This window comes from Misgurnus anguillicaudatus, chromosome 12 (genome assembly GCF_027580225.2).
Source record: "Misgurnus anguillicaudatus chromosome 12, ASM2758022v2, whole genome shotgun sequence".
Classification (NCBI taxonomy): Eukaryota; Metazoa; Chordata; class Actinopteri; order Cypriniformes; family Cobitidae; genus Misgurnus; species Misgurnus anguillicaudatus.
In genome coordinates, this window is record NC_073348.2 from 9324716 (window position 1) to 9333275 (window position 8560).

The 8560-nt window shown below is 37.2% G+C and overlaps 1 long non-coding RNA gene across 1 annotated transcript; it reads right to left on the reverse strand.

Annotated features, from left to right (window-relative positions):
- Window positions 1-4720: 4720 nt before the first annotated feature.
- On the reverse strand, window positions 4721-5486 carry LOC129445850 (uncharacterized). Its single transcript, XR_012372732.1, has 3 exons — window positions 5358-5486; window positions 5145-5273; window positions 4721-5045 (listed from the first exon to the last, which is right to left on the reverse strand). It is a non-coding gene; the product is annotated as an uncharacterized lncRNA (long non-coding RNA).
- Window positions 5487-8560: the final 3074 nt, after the last annotated feature.

The window sequence follows — 8560 nt, forward strand, 5'->3', positions numbered from 1 at the left end:
AAGACTAAAAGAAACATATAAGGATAGAGACTGAACAATATAGTATTACTTTACATATCAATAATAAATTATAATAAAATAAAAATTTCTTATACACACTCTACAATATGCTACAAATAGCCTGAATTATAAAAACAATGTTATTATAATTGTAGACTATATATATATATATATATATATATATATATATATATATATATATATATATATATATATATATATATATATATATATATAATTTTTTAAAGCATTTTTTATTATCTCAATTTGCATCAATCATGTTAAAAGTACAGCATAAACTTGTAAAGTGACTTACTGTTATTGTATTTTTTAAGAACAACTGACAAAAACTTAAGTTTTTACAATATTTGCAGGTCAAATGAACAAAATTGTTTTGTTATGAGTATTACAGTATTTCTCTGTTTTTGATACCAATATTTGTAGTTTTAACAAATACATTTGATTATAATCACATATTGTTGTTGTAAATATAACAAAACATTATGTTTAATAGTTTACAAAAGTTCACTGTGATTTAAACAAAAAATATATGTTTTGTGGTTTACAATACTTTTCTGTAGGTATTTTACATTGTTTTTCTGTAAATTTCACGGTAATTTTTTACAGTGTAGTTAAGGGTAATCGTTAAATGTTTTTTTTGCAACACCCTTAAGTTTAAATTAAACATAAGGGTGAACTTAAGAGAAAATTACACTTAAGGTGCTTCATGCAACCGGGACCTGTTGCTTTATACTGTAGCATATTCAGGTCGTGCATCATGTTTTTGAAAAGTAAATAGTAAAGTAACTAGTACAGTAACTAATTACTTTTGAAAATAAGTAATCAGTAAAGTAACTGGATTACTTTCTTAGGGAAGTAATCAGTAACGAATTACTATTTCCGGTAACACTTTTAGGGGTCCATAATAATGCATTAATAAGGCATTAATTAAGGCATAATTAGGTATATAGTTATACTATATTATCAATAAATTACAGACAATTAACCATTAATAAGACAGTATTAAATACGCTCTAAAGGTGGCGCAGAGAGACCAACATCCATAGCCAACAGCCACCAAACGCCACCAGTAGAAGTAGCTTCCTGCTTTGACATTCACGCTAATAGTGTTGTAAATAACGTTCAGTTTCTTGCAAAAACTGATTGATTTGCTTCACAAGACGTCAATATGTCACACAGAGTTATGGGGGATTACTTTTGTATTGGATATATATGCTTTACCTCTTAAAGTGGTGGATCGGTTGACTTGCATGACGGAGCACTGGGGTTTCTGCAAAACTGATATCTTCTTTATTGTGGTACTGATGAAAAAACATATGTTTTTACTGTTGACTGTTATAAAATCCAAATGTATTCATGTTTAAAATGTTCCGTTTTTTACATCAACACTAATAGTTGGTTAGTGTTGTATATATTTATTAGCTGAGAAAGCTTCTGAAGTAATGTGAAGAAATGTTAAAACTAATTTGGCAGTGTTGCACATGTGTTAAATACTACAATACATCACTTTGAGTTTTATTTTAGTTGTCCGTAAATACTGAAATTTTATGTGTCGTGAATACCAATAGAAGCTCAGATATATTGGCATTTTATGAGAACAGTAACATGGTTTTGGTATGTTGTTTTGTAACACATTAACCTTTTTCTTTACTTTGTTCGATGTACAGAGACCTCTGTATTAGTCTTTTCATGTTAATGTTAATAAAACATATGCATTAGCAGTAATTCTGATGAGCAAGTGATTTATTCTTTACTAATTACTAAAAATAAAATTTCACTTTAGAACCGGGGGTTAAAATGCCTTTACAACAAGATTATTAGCCATTTATTAGTAACTTAATAATGATTAATAAATGCAAATTCTAATCAATAATTGAAGGTTAAAGATTTTCTTTAGAATAGGGGGTCAAATTGACTTTATTAGAAGATATTAGCAATTTATTGGTGGCAGTCCTAATAGTAATAAGCCATAATTGCTCTTAATATTGCTTTGAATCTTAGAATCTCACAAATATAGCATTATATACTTTACTTAGTACGTGTATTTGAAACATTTGTTATTAAGTTTTACTTAATAAACATTGGCCAACATAGTCATACTATTTATGCAGTTAACAATTAATTATCTTCTTACCCATAGTTAATTAATTAATTAGTAATGGGTAATATAGTCTTAGTATATTTTTTAATTAATCATCAATTACTGTCTTATTAATGGTAAATTAGCTGTAATTTATTGATAATATAGTATAACTATATACTTAATTATGCCTTAATTAATGCCTTATCAATGCATTATTATTATATATTATTACCCCTAAAGTGTTACCGGAAATTTATACAGGTTTGTAACAACACGAAAGTGAGTAAATGTTGACAGATTTTTAATTTTTGGTTGAACTATCCCTTTAATTCAATTTTTTGTTTTTTAACGAATTACTTTTTTCCAAGGAGACCATGCATGTGTGCGCACACAAATACACAAGTTTGGATTTGAATAGTTCTATTGAAATGTTACCTAATTCTTATTATTGTTATTATTAATCTTGATGTGGTGTTTTAGATATTACTGTTAATTTTATTTATTTGAAAAATTCCAACATTTAAATTTTCTATTTATTATTTTATATAATATTTTATTTAAATGTTATTCTATTTAAATTATATATAGGTTGTTGTTTGTGCCTCTAAAACTATGGTGTCAATTAAAATGTTCTTTGAAGGTCACTGAAAATAACTTTATTAGTCTTTTTATTCAGCAAGTTCATCAGTGTGTGTTTGTTGCACTGCACTGCCATTCAGCTCAGTGTTATCATATTATCCTGTTAGATATCAAACATGAAACTCAAGAACTCAGGGTCTTTTATTGTCATTCTGTACATGTTGCCACATAAAAACGAAATACGTACTCAAGACCAGCAGCGTAAAAAAAAATGACATACAGTATACATAGAATAATTAAAACATAATTTAATAGACAAAAATATAATATGTACAGTAAAGTTATAAGGTAGTCATTGCTTTTCTTTAGACCTTACTTAAAACGGTCAAAGGGGCCCCCGACCAAACTTTGCTTAGGGCCCCCAAAGGTCTAGGGTCGGCTCTATTCATGTCTGATACGAATCAGGTTGTAGGCACTCCTCAAATTCAATTTGGAGAAGATGTGACCTCCAGCTCCACTGTTCCAGAGCTGCGGAAACCAGAGGAAGGGGATAGTTGAAATTTATTGTTTGAGAATTAAGGTGGCTATATTTGATGCACAGTCGACCTCCTTAAAGTGATATATGAAACTGGAAAGAGACTTTAAAATGGATGAATTCGACTTCCAGAAATATTGTGCCTATTGAAGTGCTCATCCAGATAACTTTTTTTTGGTGAGATTTAAAATTATAAAAAGATGTCATTGCTTTTCTTTTAAAGACAGATCCAAAATCGAAACTGACCTGTATTGCAGTGTGTCATGTAGCTGTCAATCAATGTGTGAACAATGTGCAAAGTAGTTGAACCAAAAAGTGCACGATTAATAAAGTTATTGGCTTCTAAAGTACGGAGTCGACTCTGAATCGCTGAAACGAGTCGTTATATGGATTGAATCTCCTGCCTGACTTTTTCCACGTCACACGAGATACTAATCTCTGCCTACAGCCTTGCCCGCAGGAGAAACGAAAACTATGACCTGCCCACAGCTAGTTAGTGTAAAAACATCATATCACGCTGTGTTTTCAGTTTGTGTTGTTTTCACTACCGAAGGAGACTTTTTCAAGGAGGGATATACTTAACGTTTTGCTGTGAAGAATCAGTGGTTAAACTAAATTTTTAACAGAGGGATTTACTAACTTAGTTTGGCAATGAAAGATGGTTCAGTACCCACTTTATTTGGAACAACATGCGTCTCCTAACCACAACCTGTAAGTAGGATTATAGCTAGATACTTGCTTAAATGAGTGTAAAATTTCTATCGTTGTTTTTATTGCTTGGATTAATGATGAATGATATTGTTGTTTAAACTCATGTTTAAACATTTATAAGTTGTCCGTACTCAAATGCTCTGATATCATAATGTTGCACTATAATATCACTATATGAGTGAACAGACTTTCCTTGAAAGTAACTTTGTCAAAACTAACCCTTTCACACAATATGATAATAGGTCAACCATCTTATTTATAACAAAAGGTTAATATTGCATATTGTAATTTTAATCCACTCTGAATTACTGCAAAGGAAAATCCTTCACTGCAACAACCCTAATTGTCAAATTCTAATTTACATCGAAAAGAACAGACCTTTAGATACATGCCAAGTGTCAAAATAATGTCGGATGTCAGGTCTCTGCTCCCTGAGGTACTTCTGAATCGAAGGATGGCGATCAGTGACAAGTGCACCAATCTTCATACCTTCAGATTCTAAGAAGTTGATGCTCCTCAAAAAACCTTCCAGTTCCATCCGAGGGCTTGCACCTACCTCGTTACTCTGAAACAAAATAATTTTGTTAATCCTTCAACACACTTGATCTGTCCCACAGGAGAGTGGAAGGGTAAAATAAAAAAGTAGTGTTTTTTAGGTATTTATTTACCTGTACCAACTGAATGTCCACCACCCTGTTGTCATCCAAGCTCATCATTGTGTAGCTACCGTACTTGCACAATGTCCTTTAACAGAGATGGTAAAAAATTATATGTTTGGTAAAAGTTTAGTAAGTTAAATAAGTGACAAGATATCGCCAGTAGCCTTTGCACCTTATATCTTATTTTGTAATGTGTTATTTTAGGGTCTTACTATTGACAACATTGTAGTGGCAGGCACGTGTTTGAACAGTTAAACGTACATAAAAATATCAAACCTGGTGAATCAGCTCTCATGTCACCTCCCAGAACTATGGCCTTTCCAGATAGCTTTGCCTGTTCCACAAGTGTTTTTTGCTCAGACCTCCAGTGCCACAAAATTGTTGGTATGAGGAAAGCCTTTTGATGGTTAAAAAATGTCCTGGGACACATACACTCAAGGCGCAGAGCTGAGAGAACCTTAAAAACAAAAACAACATAATCATCATTACTGACTGCACATGTAGCATTTCAGAACTATGACCCATTAGATTTGTACATAGCACATTAAAAACAGACCTTGTGAACCGCTATGTATGATGCCCCAGTGAAAGCTACTGCTGCTGACAAGTGTAGATTGCCAGCTGGGATATTCTTGATGTATGGCTGGCTGTTCCACTGGGTTTTGTGGACACAGTGTGAACATATCTATGTAATAACATTACAAATGATCATCCATTTGGTTGTTTGTGTGTGTGTGAATGTTATATGTTAAAGTTGTGTTTTGATTACCTGTGTAATTGACACAAAGGTTCCAATCACAAACTTGTTTACTGTGCAGGTGTGCATGCATGTCGAACACTTTCTAAATAGGTCCAACAAGTTATCCTCATATACTATGTATTTGGCTGCACTGTAAAGAAAGCAGAACACATTCACATTACTACTTTAAACTACAGTCTCTGTCTTGCACAACCACCGGCTAACACACACATCCGCGCGCGCGCAGACACACACACACACACGCTCGCATAGACACTCACTTTTGACTGTCCTCTTCTTGAGTGATGTCAGGATAGTATGTGGAATCCAACGTTCTTAAGTCATGTATTGTACCCAGCGAGGTGTTGTTGATCTCATATGTGCTAGTTTCCATCCGTGCCCTTTTGATCGGTGTAGACGTTACAAAGAGAGGATCACCAAGATCCTCAGTAGAGCATGACACAGAGGGGCACAAAGGTTTTACCTGGACAGCTGAAATGTCAACACAAAGAAAAAATCTATTAAATACACATAGATAACTTTACTCATAAAATCAAAAATACACAAGTAGAATTTAACTTTACCTTTACTCCGTCGTCTTGGCTTTGGAGTAGAGAATGCTGCTTGAATGCCAACGCTCTTTACAGTTTTAGCGGGAAACTGGATTCCAACATCTCGTGTTGTTGGCTATCATACAAATGAAACATGCAAAGCGTGTTAAAACGTTAACGTTACACGATTAATTCTAGGTAGCCCTAAACATGCCTGCACGACAAATCACATGCGATTACCAGAAAACAGGTGATGGCAATTTACTCTAATCACGGAAGCGCCTTTACTGATCAGATAGTAATAACGACATGGGATTTATTGATCGTGCAGCCCTGCAACTTATTTACTAACCTTCTCATTTGTTGACGTTCCAACGGTGTACACCGATGGGACAGCCGTGTTTGTCAAATGGAGAAGATGGACTTCACCAGTTTCATATCGTGTAAAATTCTTGAAACATTCTGGTGTAAAATGCCTTGCACACAGACGCGAATAACCCGTTATTCCTCCTTCTTCGAAGTGCAGAAATTCGAGCCAGTGGGCTCGCAGACTGGGTTGTTTGGGTAAAGGGAAGAGAGCTTGAGGATGACCACAACCAAAAATGCACCTAGCCACCATACTGCCAATTGCTGCTAATTGCGGCAATCTCAGGTTTCTGCAGAGGCGGGGCAGAAACGAGAGACGCGAAAGCCCCGCCCACCTGCCATACTTTTTACCGGAAGTACAGAGAGATCGTTTCGAGGAGGGGAGGAGATTTTCATTTTTGATTAAAGATTATGAAGGCACATGAATTTAAAAAAAAAAATGAATCTCACATATAAGTCATTTGTAAAGAATACCACAATATTCCAAAACGAATTACAGTTTTTAATTTCAATTTCATTGGAAAGGTAGCAAATGGCGGCCTTCGCGGTCTTTTCCGTGAAGCCGTCAGCGAACTGGTGGAGGATGTGGAGGACCAGGAAGAGGGATGCCTGCGGATCCTCTCAGCGTGGCTGTGTGGTAAAGACGAAGTGACTGCCTTGGTCAACGACCAGACTTTGTCCTTGCTTAAGAGCCTGGGAGGAGTGACGAGCGACCTTATTCCACCTAGGAGACCCACTGTTGCCCGTCCCGGTAGGGCAGGGTCACGTAGACTGACCTCTGGTTGGGCAAAGCGGCGGGCATTCCATGTCAGTCAACGACGTTTCAAACTGGATCCAGCTCGTCTCGCCGCTGAGATCCTGGATGGGAGTGGTGCCTCGGACTGTCATATCCCTGTAGAGGAGGTTCACGCCTTCTTTAGTGGGGTGTGGCAATGTGTTACTCCCTTCCAGTGGCTGGGTCCATTTGTGCCGTTTGGCAGGGCGGCAAACGAGCACTTAGGTGGCCTCATCTCGGAGGACGAAGTGAGGGAGAGTTTAAGCCATGCCTCGAACGCATCCGCACCAGGTCCCGACAGAATCCGGAAGCAGAACATTCTGGATGGTGATCCTGAGTGCGAGAGACTAACACGCTTGTTCAACGTGTGGTGGGTAACTGGAGTCATACCCGGTTGCGTAAAGAGAAGTCGGATGGTACTCATTCCCAAGACCAGCGATCCTGGGGCGGAGATGGTGGTAGGTAACTGGAGGCCTATCACCATCGGATCAATGGTCTTAAGGCTCTTCTCACGGGTGCTTACTCAGAGACTAACCCAGGTGTGCCCTTTGCATCCAAGACAGCGGGGATTTCGGACCACCCCGGGATGCTCGGAGAACATCGAAGTGCTGCGGGGTGTTCTCCGGCATTGCAAAGAAGAGCGCGGCCAGGTTGCGGTAGTATTCGTCGACATTGCGAAGGCTTTTGACTCGGTCTCCCATGAGCATTTCCTGTCGGTGCTTAGGGAGATTCAGGTTGACCCACACGTCGTAGAATTGATCCAGGGGTTCTACACCGACTGCGTGACGAGGATAGAGGTTGGGGGTGAGGTCACTCCCAATGTCTCTATTCTAACGGGAGTTAAGGTAGCCTTTGGAAGGTATTTGGAATCAAGAAAATCTTTATTTCCCGAGAGTCCACTATAACCTAAACACCACTTCTTGCGGAACTATCCTGCACTATTTGTACAATTTGGCCCCCTGATTAGACTGTGGACGATGCGTTTTGAAAGTAAACACAGCTACTTTAAGAGATGTGCTAGGCATTTAAAAAACTTCAAAAACATCTGCTTAACCCTATCTGAAAGACATCAAATGTTTCTGGCATATCTTTTAGCTGGACCAGGATGCAGTCAGCTTCTGCAAGTCAAAGACAGTTGCACATTTTACCCCAGCCTTTACAGTGATGTAATTAAACATGCAGTCAGAGAGTTTAGCTTTTCAGGAATTAATACTTGTGTATCCACCAACATAGTGCATAAAGGTACATCATATGAAAAGGTAGGGCTGGGCGGTATGACGGTATATTCCGTTACCACGGAATAAAATGTCAGGTGGAATGCAAATAAGTGGGCGTGACTAACTCTGCCCTCCAGCATGTTAGACTGAGTGTGACAGAGAAACATGTAAAATAGTTCACTTGTTATTAGTTCAGTTATTTGTGTAGTTTTTATAATAAGTGCCAGTGAATCCATCGCGGGTCACGCAGCGAGACTCTTGTCTTGCTCACTCTCGCGCTCTCTTTCTCTCTCTCGCGCTCTCTCTCTCTCTTCATGCAGCAGC